Here is a 15,044-nt window from a genome sequence, read left to right on the forward strand (position 1 = left end):
CTCCCAGTGAGTAGATATGTTCACCAACCCAGAAGCTCTCTGAATCCCATACTTTGGGGATTTTTTAATGGAGGCCTCCTCACGTAGGCATGATCAATAATTAACTCTATTTCCAGCCCTTCTCCCCTCTCTAGAGAAGTGAGGGGCAGGGCTGAAAAATTCCAAGCTTCTAAGCAAAGGTTGGTGTTTCTGGTCACCAGGAGCCATCCAGAATCCTACCCAGAGTTGCCTCATTAAAACAAAAGATGCTTCTAGTGTTCTTACCACCAAGAACATTAAGAAGGTTTTAGGAACTCTGTGCCAGGAACTGGGAGCAGAGACCAATGTATATTTTTATTATCTCACAACAGCCTTGCACATATCTTTACATACTAACTATGGCTACAACTGCACAGTTGAGTAGTTGGAATTGATGAGATTCAGGGCATACTACCACAAAATATGGCACCCTGGCATATTGAATATTTTAAGGTGAAGGAGATTGAGAAAATGGCACAAACAGGAAGGTCACTTTGATCTTCTCCCAACCCTTCTCTTCTGAAATAAGTCATACAGGCCTCAGGTGAGAGGTGCCCTCCCTATATCCAGAGGGCGGGACCATCCTTATTTCCAAAGACAAAAGGATGCCAAGAAGAATCAGAATAGGTTTTGACAAATTTCCCACAGTTTACTACATGAACCCCTTCCTCTCTGACCTATCATATTCCTACATAACTGCCTATTCTTCATCAAACCTATCATAAAAATACTCAAGGTCTGTTCTGATGGGTCACATAAAACTCACATTATGTGAAATTTGAGTTTCACATGAAGGCTCCCATGTCACATGAAACTCATATTAAAATAAATTTACATGCCTTTGCCAGTTTAATTTTCTGACCCAGCCAGGGGGAGGGTTGAGGAAAGCTTTTTCCTCCACTAAACAGCAGAAAACATTTGGTCCTCAAAGCCAAACGTACTTAATATTGGGCTGTGATGGTAATTTCATGTGTCAAATTGACTAGGTCACAGTACTTAGATATTTGGTCAAATACCACTGGTATGTTGCTGTGAAAATATTCTTTAAGTGGGATTAACATTTAAATCAGTAGATTTAGAATAAAAAGCAGGTCACCTGCCATAATATAGCAGACTGCCTTTGGATTCAAGTTGTAACAGCAACACTTCCCTGTGTCTCCAACCTGCTAGCTTAACCTGCAGGTTTTGGATTTGCCAGCCTCCAGAATCACATGAGTCAATTTCTAAAACTAAAAAAACTGTAATAGTTAAAACATGCCACCAGGGCTTCCTGACAGCTCACAAGATATGGAGCTCCAGCCCTGAAGGTGAGACTCTTACTGCTGGGGAACTGGACATCAGTTATATTGTGACTTATAATAAATACACATTTGGTCTTCATCCCCCTTTCTGGAACAGAGCTCCTAAAACCCTTAGAATGTTCTGTGCTGAGATTGAAAAATGTATCTTTTGTTATGTTAATAAGGTGACTTTGGAAGTCAGGGAAGGATGAGGGCTGATTTGGTTGACAGGATAACCAAGTGATAAGAGGGCTGAAACTTTCAGTCCCATCCCCCAGACCTCTGAGGAGGGCGGAATGGCTGAAAATGGAATCAATCTCCAGTGGCCAAAGATTTAATCAATAATGCCCATATAATGAAGCCTCCATAAAAACCATGAAGCCTCCATAAAAACCCAAAAGGACTTTGGGGCTGGTGAACCAGAACACTACCACATGCCACTGTGTTGGGCTCAAACTCCACAGGGATAGGAGTTCCTTTGTTTGGGTCTTTGCTCTAGATATCTGTTCACATCACCATTGATTCTTAAACTTTAACATCCCTCGTAATAAACTGGTAATCTCATGAGTAAACTGGTTTTCTAAGTCCTGTGAGCCACTCTAGCAAATTAATTGAACCCAAGAGGGAATCATAGGAATGTCTGATTTAGAGTCAGTTGGTCAGAAGCACCAGTGACAACCTGAACTTGCAATTGACATCTGAAGGGGGAGAGGGCATTTTCTGTGGGACTGAGCCCTTAACCCATGGAGTCTGAGCTGTCTGAGTAGATAGTGTCAGAATTGAATTGATTTGCAGGACACCTAGCTGGTGTCAGAGCATTGGTTGCTAGTGTGAGGGAAAACTTCCCACATGTTAGAACTGGGTGCAGAAAACTTAATACCTGAAGTCCAGCCAGGCCTCAAGCACCACTCTTATCCAGCTCCTGTAACATAGCCAGCTCCAGAAACCCACTGGATAGGAGGGGAAGCTGAAGGGGTGGGGAATCAAGGAAACTAATTAACTTGTGGGCCTCCCTTCAGGTACTCCAAACATGTCTTCTTGCCTGAGCTTCTTTATTCTCTAGCAAAGTGACAAGGAAATTGAGGAACAGATAATTTAAAGACTTGCCCAAAGTCCAAGACCTATTCAAAATTATCAAAAGGCTAAGAAAATCACAAGGAGAAGCCAATAAATCAGCAAGATCTAGATGCAGACTGTGCTACAGTTGTGGAAGATGCTACAGATGCTGAAGAACTTACTAAAGAATGTGAAGAAATATGGAATGATCTGGAAGAATGTCAGAGTAAATTATCGCTTGTTGGAACTGAGACATTCACTGATTCAAGTGCTCAGTTATTATTAGTTATGCCAGTGAAATGTTTGACTATTGGAGTTAGTCAATGGCAGAAAGAAACTCCTGAATTAATTCCACTGACTGAAGATGTCCTGGTAACTGTAGAAAAGGAAGAGTTCCAAAATTTGAGACATGATCTTGAATGGTACTGTCTACTATTCAAGAAATTAAAAGTTAAAGGAGGACTTAGACATGTAACAACAATAGTTGGAGGAAAAACAAGAAATACTGAAATCTCTTAATGTACTACACAAACATCATGAAATGACTTTTTCTTTTTTTAAAATTGAGAACCTTTAATAAACTGAAAACAGAAATGCTAAATAAGAAGGAATATAAGAATAAATGCTTAATTAACTTGGGTAATTCCTAGAAGACCATTTTCCTGTACCTGATAGAAATTTGAAAAAGAGTAACATTGTATATTCTTGCCTTTTTATTGTAGATTAATTGATCATGACTGTGTGGGTTTATTTTGGGCTCTCCATTCTGTTCCACTGATCTATGGTTTTGTTTCAGTACCATACTGTTTTGATTACTGTAGCTTGATAGTACAGTCTGACATCAGGAAGTGTGATTCCTCCAGCTCTGTTCTTTCTCAAGATAGTTTTGGCTATGTGGGATCTTTTGTGTTTCCATACAAATTTCTAACTTATTTGTTCTATTTCTGAGATTGTACCTTTCCAAGAATTTATCCATTTCTTCTAGGTTGCTCATTTTAGTGGCATAAGTGGTTCTGGGAAAACTGGACAACTATGTGTAAAAGAATTAAATTAGAACATTCTCTAACACCATATACAAAAATAAACTCAAAATGGATACACAAAAACAAACTCAAAATGGATTAAAGACCTAAATTAAGACATAAATGTAAGACAGGATATTATAAAACTCCTAGAGGAAAACATAGGCAGAACACTGTGACACAATTTATACCAATATATTTTTTTGTCTGTCTCCAAAAGTAAAAGAAATAAAAGCAAAATAAATAAATAGGACCTAACTAAACTTAAAAGTTATTACAGAGTAAAGGAGACCATCAACAAGAAGACAATCTACTGAATGGGAGAAAATATTTGCAAAAGATATGACCAATAAGGGATTAATATCCAACATATATAAATGGCTCATACAATTCAACATAAAAAAAAAACTTGATTAAAAATGTAAAGAAGAATTGAATAAACCTTCTTCCAAAGGGGGGAAATGCAGGTGGCCAAGAGACACATGAAAAGATGCTCAACATTGCTACATCATCAGGGAAATGCAAATCAAAAGCAATAAGATATCACCTCCCACCTACCAGAATGGATATCATCAAACACACACACACACACACACACACATACATAACAAATGTTGGCAAGTATGTGGAGAAAAGGGAACCCTCCTACACTGTTGGTGGGAATGTAATTGGTGCAGTACGGAGGTTTCTCAAAAAAACTAAGGACAGAACAACTGTATGACCCAGCAATTTCACTGTGGGTATATATCCAAAAAAACCAAAAACACTAATTTGAAAAGATACATGTGCCCCAGTGTTCATAGCAGCATTACTTACAATAGCAAAGATGTGGATGCAAACTAAGTGTCTATCAACAGATGAACTGATAAAGAAGATATGGTGTATAGATATATATACACATATATGTACATATACATATATACACGTATATATAGAATAGTACTCAGTCACAAAAATAATGAAATTTTGCCATTTGCAGCAACATGGATGGATTTAGAGGACATTATGCTAAGTGAAGCAAGTCAGGGAAAGACAAATACAGTATGCTATCACTTGCATGGAGGAATCTAAAAAATACAACAAACTTGTGAATATAACAAAAAAGAAGCAGACTTACAAACAGAGAACAAACTAATGGTTACGATTGGGGAGAAGGAAGGGGGAGCAATATGGGGTAGGAGATTAAGAGGTAAAAACTATTAAATATAAAATAAGCTACAAGGACACATTATACAATACAGAAATACAGTCAATATTTTATAATAACGATAAATGGAGTATAACCTTTAAACATTGTGAATTACTAAATTGTACACTTATATAATATTGTACAGCAACTATACTTCAATTAAAATAAAAAACAAAAATAAAAGTATGGAGAAAAAGAAAAACACTTAAAAATCAACTGTATAACTGATAGCACTACATGAAATTTTAGAGATTCATATAAATAGGTTATATGATGTCCTACATGATCTGTATGTCAAAATTAGTGATTACTTTTGATCACCTTATAAAGAGCTGCTGTTACTTAATGGAATTGCCTTGAAATATCCAGAAGATCCAACTCAAATAAGTTTAGAATTCTTCAAAATGGATGGTCTTTTTGCAGGGGAGGGTATAGCTCAAGTGGTAGAGTGCATGCCTCGCATGCATGAGGTCCTGGGCTCAATCCCCAGTACTTCCTTAAAGAATAAGTAAATCTAATTATCTACCCCCAACTAGAAAAAAAAAAGGATGGTCTTTTTTCCCTACACAGTACTCAAAGAATCCTGTTTGTTAGTCAAGGATCATGGAAATGCTGAGGACTACTTAAAAGAAGAACAGAAAATCAAAGCACATAGTCCATCTTCCTTTCATTCTTAAAAAGGACATATGCTGCAATCTTACTCATTTTAAAATGGTTCTCTCATTCAAATCAGTGCCACAGTGTTTTAAACTATATGAACAAGAATGCAAGTAAAAAAATTCTAGACTTAATCATTACAAAACGTTTAACGTACCTTCATGCAATAGCCCTTAAAAATATTCTTCATTAATTTATGATATTGGCAATGCAATATTTTCCATTCACATTTATGACTATTATATGTCTTTTGGGTTCTATTTGGTGCTTAATTCATTTATTTAGAAATTATAATGGACAGGCCATTTTATTTGAAGATGGTTCTAAAATTGAAGTAGCATCTGATATAGAAGACAGCAAAATTTTAAACTGTTTAGCAAATCCATTTTATGTATACTGTCTTATTTTTAAATTTGTTAAAAATGGAATATAAATAAATTTATATTAACTAAAATTAGCATGAAAACTATTTGAATGAAGTTAACATGAAAACTATTTTAATGTATATTATATACCAAGTGATATTATATATTAAACTACTATTGATTCTGTTAATTATTAACAAAAAATTGTGTTCATAAAATTGTATTGATCGTCTATGACTTTTATGCAAATAAAATTCTTTCATTTAAAAACAAAAGCAGCACAGAGGAAGCAAAACTAATGGTGCAGTTCCTGGTAATCAAAGCCCATGCAATTTTAATTAAAATAAATTAATAAAATTAAATTTAAAAATTAGCTTGTAGCAATGTACTTTCAGTTACAAAACAACTTTTTAAAATTTGCTCAAACTCAGTTTCAATCATGTACAGATAGAACAGGAAATAGATTCATAGATTTCTGGAGACAATGACCATCTTCTATGAATTTAAACTAAGGACATAGGCACAATAAAATAAAATTGTCTATCTATGCATAAATATCTATTCCTCTCTTAAATAAAATAGTTGGCCATTCCACCATGGAAACTTGAAAAACCAATAAATCACCAGTTCAACATTTACATAGAAACCTGCTTACTTGGAGCCCAACCACAGTGAAAGTCCAATTTTAAAGTAGATGGAAACTTTAAAAAAACCAATAAATCACCTGTTTAATATTTACATAGAAACCTACTTACTCAGAGCCCCAACCACAGTGAAAGTCCAATTTTAAAGTAGATGGAAACTTTAAAAAAAAAAAAACAATAAATCACCTGTTTAATATTTACATAGAAACCTACTTACTTGGAGCCCCAACTATAGTGAAAGTTCAATTTTAAAGTAGACAGAAACTTTAAAACGACCAATAAATCACCTGATTAATATTTACAAGAAACCTACTTACTTGGAGCCCCAACTACAGTGAAAGTTCAATTTTAAAGTAGATGGAAACTTTAAAACGACCAATAAATCACCTGATTAATAATTACATAGAAACCTACTTACTCGGAGCCCCAACTACAGTGAAAGTTCAATTTTAAAGTAGATGGAAACTTTAAAACAACCAATAAATCACCTGTTTAATATTTACATAGAAACCTACCTACTCAGAGCCCCTGAGATTGTCAGCCCATTACCTTCTTTCTGGAGCACAGCCTCTGGGTTAAAACTACTGTAAAGACAATGTCAGGGAGAAGTTTGGGGGTTATTTAGCCCAAAAGCAGTAAGGGAGAGAAAGCACAATGCAGAATTTCTTAGAAAGAATCACCAGTTTTACCACTAGGGAAGTTAGTTCATTTCCCACTTTTTCAAATGTTCAATTTTAAAGTAGGTTTTGGATTTTCTTTTTTAGGCAAACTTGTCATCTCCTTCATTCAATATTACTTGAAAAAAATATGATTTTTCTGCTGTTGCAGAGACTGGTGCTGACAGAAAAATCACCACATGGACCCTGACCTCACGCCCACTATCCAACAAGAAATGTTGGACCCAACTTGGAAGACAAATGCCTACCTGCCTTTCATAGGAAATTGTGTGGCAGCCCCACGGAGGCTGGACTCAGCCCAGGGTCCAAGGCTGCATAGGCCATTCAGCGCTCAGGCAGACAGGCTGCAGGGAGGGAGGTCTAAGGTCCCTGCAGCTTCCCCTGAGCCAAGGTTACTGAGGCCCTGGGTGCCTACAAGTATTCCTCATCCACTTGGATTAAGCCCCTATCACTTTCCAGGAGCATGTTTGCATTTTCTGTGACATTTTTAAAAGTCTGATATTAAATCTGTGATGCCTGCATTGTGCCCCTCTGGTCTGGAAAAGAATGGGAGGGAAGGGGGACAGGTGAGAGGAAAGGGGGAAGAGAGGACAGGAGAGATGACAAACTGGGAAAGAGAGTTGTCAACATGGAAGTGTTAGAGCAGGCAGATTGCTAGATATGAGCAGAGAGCAGATGCAGGCCAAATGGCAGGAATTGGGCAGAAAGGAGGGGCACAGGGCCAAATGCAGGAAACTCTACATTGTGTAAACAACAGGGGTCCTTGGGCACCGAAAGAAAACCAAGAACCTCTGAGATGATAAGAGATCACACATTTTGGGGTGACAAGTGGGGAGGGTGACAAAAAAGGTGGGAAAAGGCAGGAATCTCCAGCGTCTGAATGTAAGCCTTTTGCTCATTATGCCCTCATTACAATAAAATTAGCCTTGCAGATTAGAAGTACCCATCGTGCACCGATGCCATGACACTTCTAATTCAGATTAAATAAGAACAAAAATCCCTCCAGGTGGAGTTGGGATGAAAATCTGAGAATATGACCCCAAACCAGTCCCTCCCCAATGAATATTCTGCCCATTCATTTTTACACTCTGTGTAACCAACTTGCCAAAAAAACCTCAGGGCAGCTGCTCACCTGAGCCTGCCTGCTCTCCCCTTGTGAGCGTACTGTCTATCTCTTAATAAATCCTCACTTCAAGGGGGAAGGGTATAGCTCAAGAGCTAGAGTGCAGGCTTAGCATTCATGAGGTCCTGGGTTCAATACCAAGTACCTCCTCCAAAAATAAATTAAACCTGTTACCTTCCCCCGGCCAAAATAAAAGTTAAATAATACAGTTAAAAAAGACACCAAAAATAAATAGATCTTCACTTTACTTTCTTGATCTTCATGTCTCATCTCTGAATTCTTTCTGCTAAGAGACACGAACCTAGTCACTGGCAACATCAGGTGCTAATACAAACAGGGAATGGAAGGCAAGAAAACAAATCTGTGGGACTGAATTGGAATTGAACACATTACAAATAGATGAAAAAAATCCACACATGCAATTTTATACATCCATATACAGTTACATACAAGTAAATATAGTTATATATACACATAGTTATAGTTTTATACATACTATGTCTATATATCTGAAAGGATCTAAAAGCAGTAATAAATTAGTAGCACTGCGACTGGTTTCTAAATACCTTTCTCCATTATAAGAAATGAGTCGGGGGCGAGATGGCAGGGTAGGTGGAGAAAGGTCCTTTCTTAACAACAGAACGTCAACTACGAAATACTGGAGGAAAGATGTAGTTATAAGGCATCATTCTGGACCAGGATAGTACACAATGTTGTGTCATACTAACCAAAAAGACATCACTGTATTTAATACAGTCTTGAGGATGTTTCAGACAGACCTACAAAGAGGGCATTGTATACAGTAAGTGGCATGTATGCTTCAAAAATAATAACCACATGAAAAGCAAAGAAGACTAAGGAACCATTCCAGATTAAAGACTACTTTAAAAAGGCATAGCAGCATGACAGGGTCTATAGTCCTGAACTAGGAACTAAACTTTAACAGAAAACAAATGCTATAAAGAAAATTATTGGGACAGCTGGAGAAATTCAAATATAGGCTATAGATTAGAAGAACTACATAAAGGTTAAATTTCCTGAATGCATAACTACACTGTGGTTATCTAAATGTATATTCCTGTTCCTAGAAAATACATGTGTAGCATGGTGTCTGCAACCTTCTCTCTAATTGGTCAGAACAAAAAAGTTTACACATAGTGGGAAAGGGGGACATGACAAATCAGATGTGGCAAACTATTTAAAATTAGTGCGTCTGGGTAACAGGTAAATTAGAGTTCTTTTTAATATTATTATAATTTCTATAATTTTAAGTTACTTTCAAAATAAAAGTTAATTAAAAATAGCATGTTTAAAATACGTAATTAAGCCTAATTACCTCCCCTACCAAAAAAAGGGGGGGGTCTTAAAAATTTGGTGAGCAAATGACAAAGAAAGTACAATTTTTTTAAAGTTGATATTATTGATAGCAAGAGCACTGAATGCATCAGACAAAACAGAAAACAAAACCACCACCAAGAGCAACAACAACAAAATGTTTAAGATTAAAATTAAAGCCTATTTGATTTAGGTTTTATATAAATTTCAATGTCATTGAGCAAGCTGACTTACAAATAAATGTATCTAACAAAAAAATAGCATGGTTACAGTACACCCATTTATTTAGTACATGTGCTGCCAAAGTGAATACGACACCCATTTGTTTAAAAAATTTTAAGTACACAGAATATGTATTTAGTTACATATGTATTAAAGTATTTTTATTGTGTAAAAAATTATTTTATGATGGGAAAACGTTGGATTCTGAAACAAGCACAGACATTCAGCTTTATACTTTTGGTTTTCTCATAGAACAGAGCTACCTAATTCTTTCAGTAGCTACTTTATATTCCATGGCAAGGATATTCCAATAATTCAGCCAGTTCTTGATGTTTACTATATTTATGAATATTTAAGTGGTTCCTTATCTAATTATATTTATGTATTTGAATAGTTAATATGTTTACATAGTTAAAAAAAATCAAATGCACAAAATGACATACAGTGAAAAGTCTGCTTTCAACCCCTGATGACCATATATCCCTATTTTTCTGGTAAAGACTGAGTTTACAATGATTGTCTTGGAATGATTACAAATAGCCCCTGCTTTCTCTCAGAATTACGCTAGGTTGAATGATACACTCTACTTAGATCCCTGTTCCCTTACCATGTTGCCACCCTAAGACTTACAGAAGCACCTGTATTATCAGTGTCTGTGTACACTCCTGGAGGAATTTGATGTATATATAAGTTTAAATAATTTTTTTAATTTTTAAACAAATGAATATATTCATGCTATTATTTAACTTTCATTTGAAACAATCCCAACTGCAAGAATATTAAAAACAATTCTCATTTACTCCTTACCTGGATTCACTAATTTTAAATATTTTGCATCATTAGTTGTATCATGGTCCAAGGCACCAGTTTCACCTGGATTACAGCTTCCAGCCCTCATCCTCTGTCAACCCTCCTTCTAAATTATTTGGGAAAATTAATAAGCAAAGGAAGACTCCAGGAGGACGATATTGAAAACTTCACAGGGTACCTCTGCAGAAATGGTGGCACAGGAAAGGGGGTGTGGAGGCAGTGGAGTGTGCAGGTGCATAATTTTGAAAATCAAAGGATCACAAAATCTGCAGGCATATAGTTGCTTTTCCTATGATTTACATAAAACACCTGAAGCCTCCTTTTCCCCAGGAGCCCTTTATAAACGAATAACTAACACATGTACCATATGCTTGGTGGCATATGCGAATAGGAAAAGAAAGGCTGAAATTTTAGCTTTTCCTGCATTAATCTTAAATAATGTCAGCATAAGCCTTCATACACAATTCTCTTTAGGTCAACAAAGAAAATAATCATATGAATTTTGCCCTTATTGTGTTCACAGTCTAATAAAGAGATAGAAGGAACTAACAGAATTTGTATTTAAGTAGCTAGAAAATCCCCACAGCCAATCCATAGGCCCCAATCCCTCAATCTCCACCAAAACCTCCTGCTAGACATGTAGGTATTTACTAACAATTGTCATTTGTCAGTTTTCCCATTGCTAAGTGCAAGAGTCTGGTCTACTCTCTTACATTTAAGTGTCAGGGTCTAAGGATACACATACTTAGACGTTCAAGGCAGCAGTGTTGGTGAAAACTGCAGGCTACACATGACCCAAACCGTCAGGTACAGAAGGGGCACATCCACTGTGGGATGTAGATATAATGCTGTCATTCATACATGCATCTAACATTACTATATATACACAAATAATGTATAAGTGTATACAAGTGTGTATATATATATTTTATATATATACAAATACAGTAGTATTAGATATAGATATGGTGGTGATATAGGTGGATAATGATAGAATACCACCTGGAGATGAAAATGAACAACTGTAGCTACATATAAATGGATAAATACTAAAAACATAATATTAAGTGAAAAGAGACAAAACATACACAGTTAAGAGCAGGCAAAACTATATAAACTGTATTCCTATAGCTTAAATATGTAATCACAAGGGATACATTTGTAAGGAGAAGCATAGAGGATTCATCTCTGTCAGAAGAGGAGGCCCAGATCAGGGAGAGATACCCCGTAGTCTGGGGAGAGACACAGACCTTCTACTTCTTCATTTGAATATGTGCCTGAATAGGGCTTTTAACCACTTTGTATGACATTTTTATCACCCATAAAATGGAATACTCCATGCAAAACAAGGACAACAGTGGCCAATACAAAATGAATACTCAACAGATGCAGGCTGATACTGGTTGCATTCACATATCCTCTGTTATACTCAAGCCCCGACAATCCTAGGTTCTGCTCAAAAATGCAACAGTTTTAACGGGCCAAGGAGGAATACTGTGAGTTGGTATGGACTGCTGTGCCCAACTTCTTTTCAGCCTTGGTTACCTGACCGGAAAATAGAAGCAAGTCCTGAGTCTCAGTTCTGACACAATCACACGCACAGGGCTGAGTATACAGATCATTTACCAGGTCCTAGGCTACTCACTTCCCTTGGAATTCAGCTCACCTCTTTGGCTGGATCCCTTTAACCACAGGCTGACCTGGAAAAACTGACCCTGCATGTTGCCTGGATTTACCGTCAAACCTCATGCTTTCAGATTCTGCATCATTGTTGCTCTTACCTGAATAATCAGTTGGGCTGTCCCTCAACTAGTAGGAGGAAGACTCTTCTTGAGTGCAGCAGACATGATTCCCAGCTTACTCTGCAGTAGTATCCTCCAGGTGGGTCTACAACACCTTCAGGACCTGCGTTTTTGAAGCATATAAAAGCATGCACCTGTTTCTTTACTGACTCCCGAGTAAGCCTCAGGGAAAACTCTGTTCACCTGCTTAATGACCATCTTCTTCAACACCCGGCTTCAGAATACTTCACAAAGCTGAACCTTCAAGTCTAGCTCCAATTCCATTGCCTTTGGGCCAGATCCAGGCATGCATTAAGGTGAATCTGTCAGAAGAGCCTTGGACAGTTGGGATATTGTAACTGTCTTTGGATCTATGCCATTCCCAGAATTTATGAGTATCTCCACCAGGCAAATCATGGGATGTCTCAAACCTGTCAGTTAGAAGTTGTTGAGGGGTAGAAAGGGAAGACAGTATACCTCTAGGGCATGTCCTTTAAACCCCCCACCTACTTGGAGAGGTCCCACACCCGCATAACTCTCCAAAACAAATCTTAACTAGTAGATGACTTAGAACATAACTAAAAAGCATTAGCCACCCAAATGCTCTCTGAGCTGAGCTCTGCTTGAGATTTGGGAGGCAATCTAGTGCTTTCCAAACTATAAAGAACATAGGAATTACTGGAGATCTTGTTATATTTCGATAGTGATTCAGAAGGCCTGGGGTGGGAGCTGAGATTTGCATTTCTAACAAGACCCCAGGTGATGCCAGTGCTACTGGTTCAAGACCTCACTTGAGTAACAAATGTCTATCATACTGCTTAAGGGCTTACTTGTTAGGGAGGTATATATAGATAGAATCTTAATTTTAACTAAACTGTTGTGGGATCTTGAACAACTCTTTCCCTCCAGAGTTGAGTTTATGTCTCTCCTTCCTCCCCTATTTTCCTTGAGGGAGTTTGAGTATGTAAAGCACACTCAATTTTTTTTCAATAAGAATTCCATAACTTATTCTTTTTTTATATAAAAAGTCATCCAAATGCTAACAAAATGTCTTCTAAGAAGAATTATATTATTTCAGATCATAAATAATCAGCAAAGATACAAATGATTCACAACTAAAGAAAAAACCAACACTAGTGCTTTCCATCAGTGCTGAAAACAGACCTGCTTGGGATGTATTAATAAAACATCACAGTATTCAACCACAACAACTGAAGTAGTTGGTTCTTAGAGGAACCAAAGGAGGGATACTAATGTTCGTGAAGGCAGCCCACCTACACAAAATAAATAAGGTATGAGTATGTGTTGTCAATGAATAGTAATACTGGTAGGTATGTCAAATATGAAGTTTCTTTAAAATACAGGGACAAGCAAAAGGATGGGCTTACACACTGAAGCCCAATATTAAACTGGGCTTCAGCTCTGCAGTCTCAGATGTGGCACACTTCAGTGATTTTCTCCAGCACTGGTTGGGCTGTTACTTCTCTCAAAGTGTAGTGCTGAGCTCAACCCTGACACTTGTTAGAAATACAAATTCTCAGGCCCCAGACCAGACCTAGTGAATTAGAAAACCTTGGGTGGGAGATAGCATTGTTTTAAAAAAGCCCTCAGGTGATGCTCATGCACACTCAAGCAGGGGAATCAACTGCTTTGCCAGAAAGATACAGCAGAAGTCAAGCAAAACCACTAGGGAAAAAAGGGAAATATCCAAAAAAGAGGAAAGGGGTAAATAGTGCAATTAAATTTTAACTGAAAATATGATTGCTTTAGCAATGTGAAAAGTGAAAAAAAGTTTTGTAAGCATGTGTAACAGAGAGGAGGTCGTGGACCAGACAGGGTGTGCATACAGATGGAGGGTAATGAGAGGCTAGAGATCTTTAAGGTTTCTACTTAAATCAGAGAAAGTACCTTCCACGACTAGTAGAAGGAGCAGCAAAACCTCGAGAGGAAGTTCTAAGCTCAGCTTCATATGCTGAGTTGAGAATTACAAAGAGAAAAGATATGTATCAGGTCGTTCAAAATACAAGTGTATGAATCTTAAAGTAATGCGAAAATGTGCTGTGTCCCTTGGAAAGAGGAGCTGGAGAGGGAAGTTTATATTTGATTTCCTCCATTTTCACACACACACACACACACACAAGAAACTGAAACAAACAACTATGTATTGATAGGATGTGCAATACCATATGACCTTTCAAGATAAAGCAGGTGGCACTGTGGCTACTTTAAGAAGCCCTTGTCTCTGCCTTATGCAAGTATGAATACTTCCGCGTAAGTGACAGATTGACAGAATCAAACGTAAACTCTGAATACTTCTTTAAATAAAAGGAGTCTTATTAAAACAAAAGAATAAACTACCAAACTTACTGAAAAACTTTTCGGCAAGTACACTAAAAACAGCACAAAATAATATTTTAAAAGGAAGACACAAAAACAAATTTGCTCACAGGTGATTTCTGCAGCAACAGAATCAATGCAAAAATATTTTCATACAGTTCTGTATAAAATCCATAGCTCTCGTTAAACCACATTAGTAAAGCCCGAACCAAAGGAAGAAAGTAAAAGATAAACAGGACAAATCTGACCTTTTAAAATTTGTATTACATAGCATACATTTCTAAGAGTGTAGGGGCGAACTCATGTTTTAAAAAACCAAATCCTAAACAGCATAACAAAAGTAAAAAAAAAAAAAAAAAAACCCAATTATGAAACCTCTTGGTTTCCCCGCGCATTGGAGACGGAAACGAAAAGGACAGAGACGCCGACTGCAGAGCCGCCGCGCCGCGCAGGCGCAAACGGGCTCCACCGGCGCAGATCGCCCCGCACCTTGCCAGCTACGTCACCTTCCCAGAGTGCCCCGCGGAC

At 37.2% G+C, this 15,044-nt stretch overlaps 1 non-coding gene and 1 pseudogene across 1 annotated transcript; both read left to right on the forward strand.

Moving 5' to 3' along the window:
• Positions 1 to 1,934: 1,934 nt before the first annotated feature.
• Positions 1,935 to 11,947, forward strand: LOC105062105 (centromere protein K-like; annotated as a pseudogene).
• On the forward strand, positions 4,990 to 5,063 carry TRNAA-CGC (transfer RNA alanine (anticodon CGC)). Its single transcript has one exon. It is a non-coding gene; the product is annotated as a tRNA-Ala (tRNA).
• Positions 11,948 to 15,044: the final 3,097 nt, after the last annotated feature.

Source organism: Camelus bactrianus, chromosome 27 (genome assembly GCF_048773025.1).
Source record: "Camelus bactrianus isolate YW-2024 breed Bactrian camel chromosome 27, ASM4877302v1, whole genome shotgun sequence".
Taxonomy (NCBI): domain Eukaryota; kingdom Metazoa; phylum Chordata; class Mammalia; order Artiodactyla; family Camelidae; genus Camelus; species Camelus bactrianus.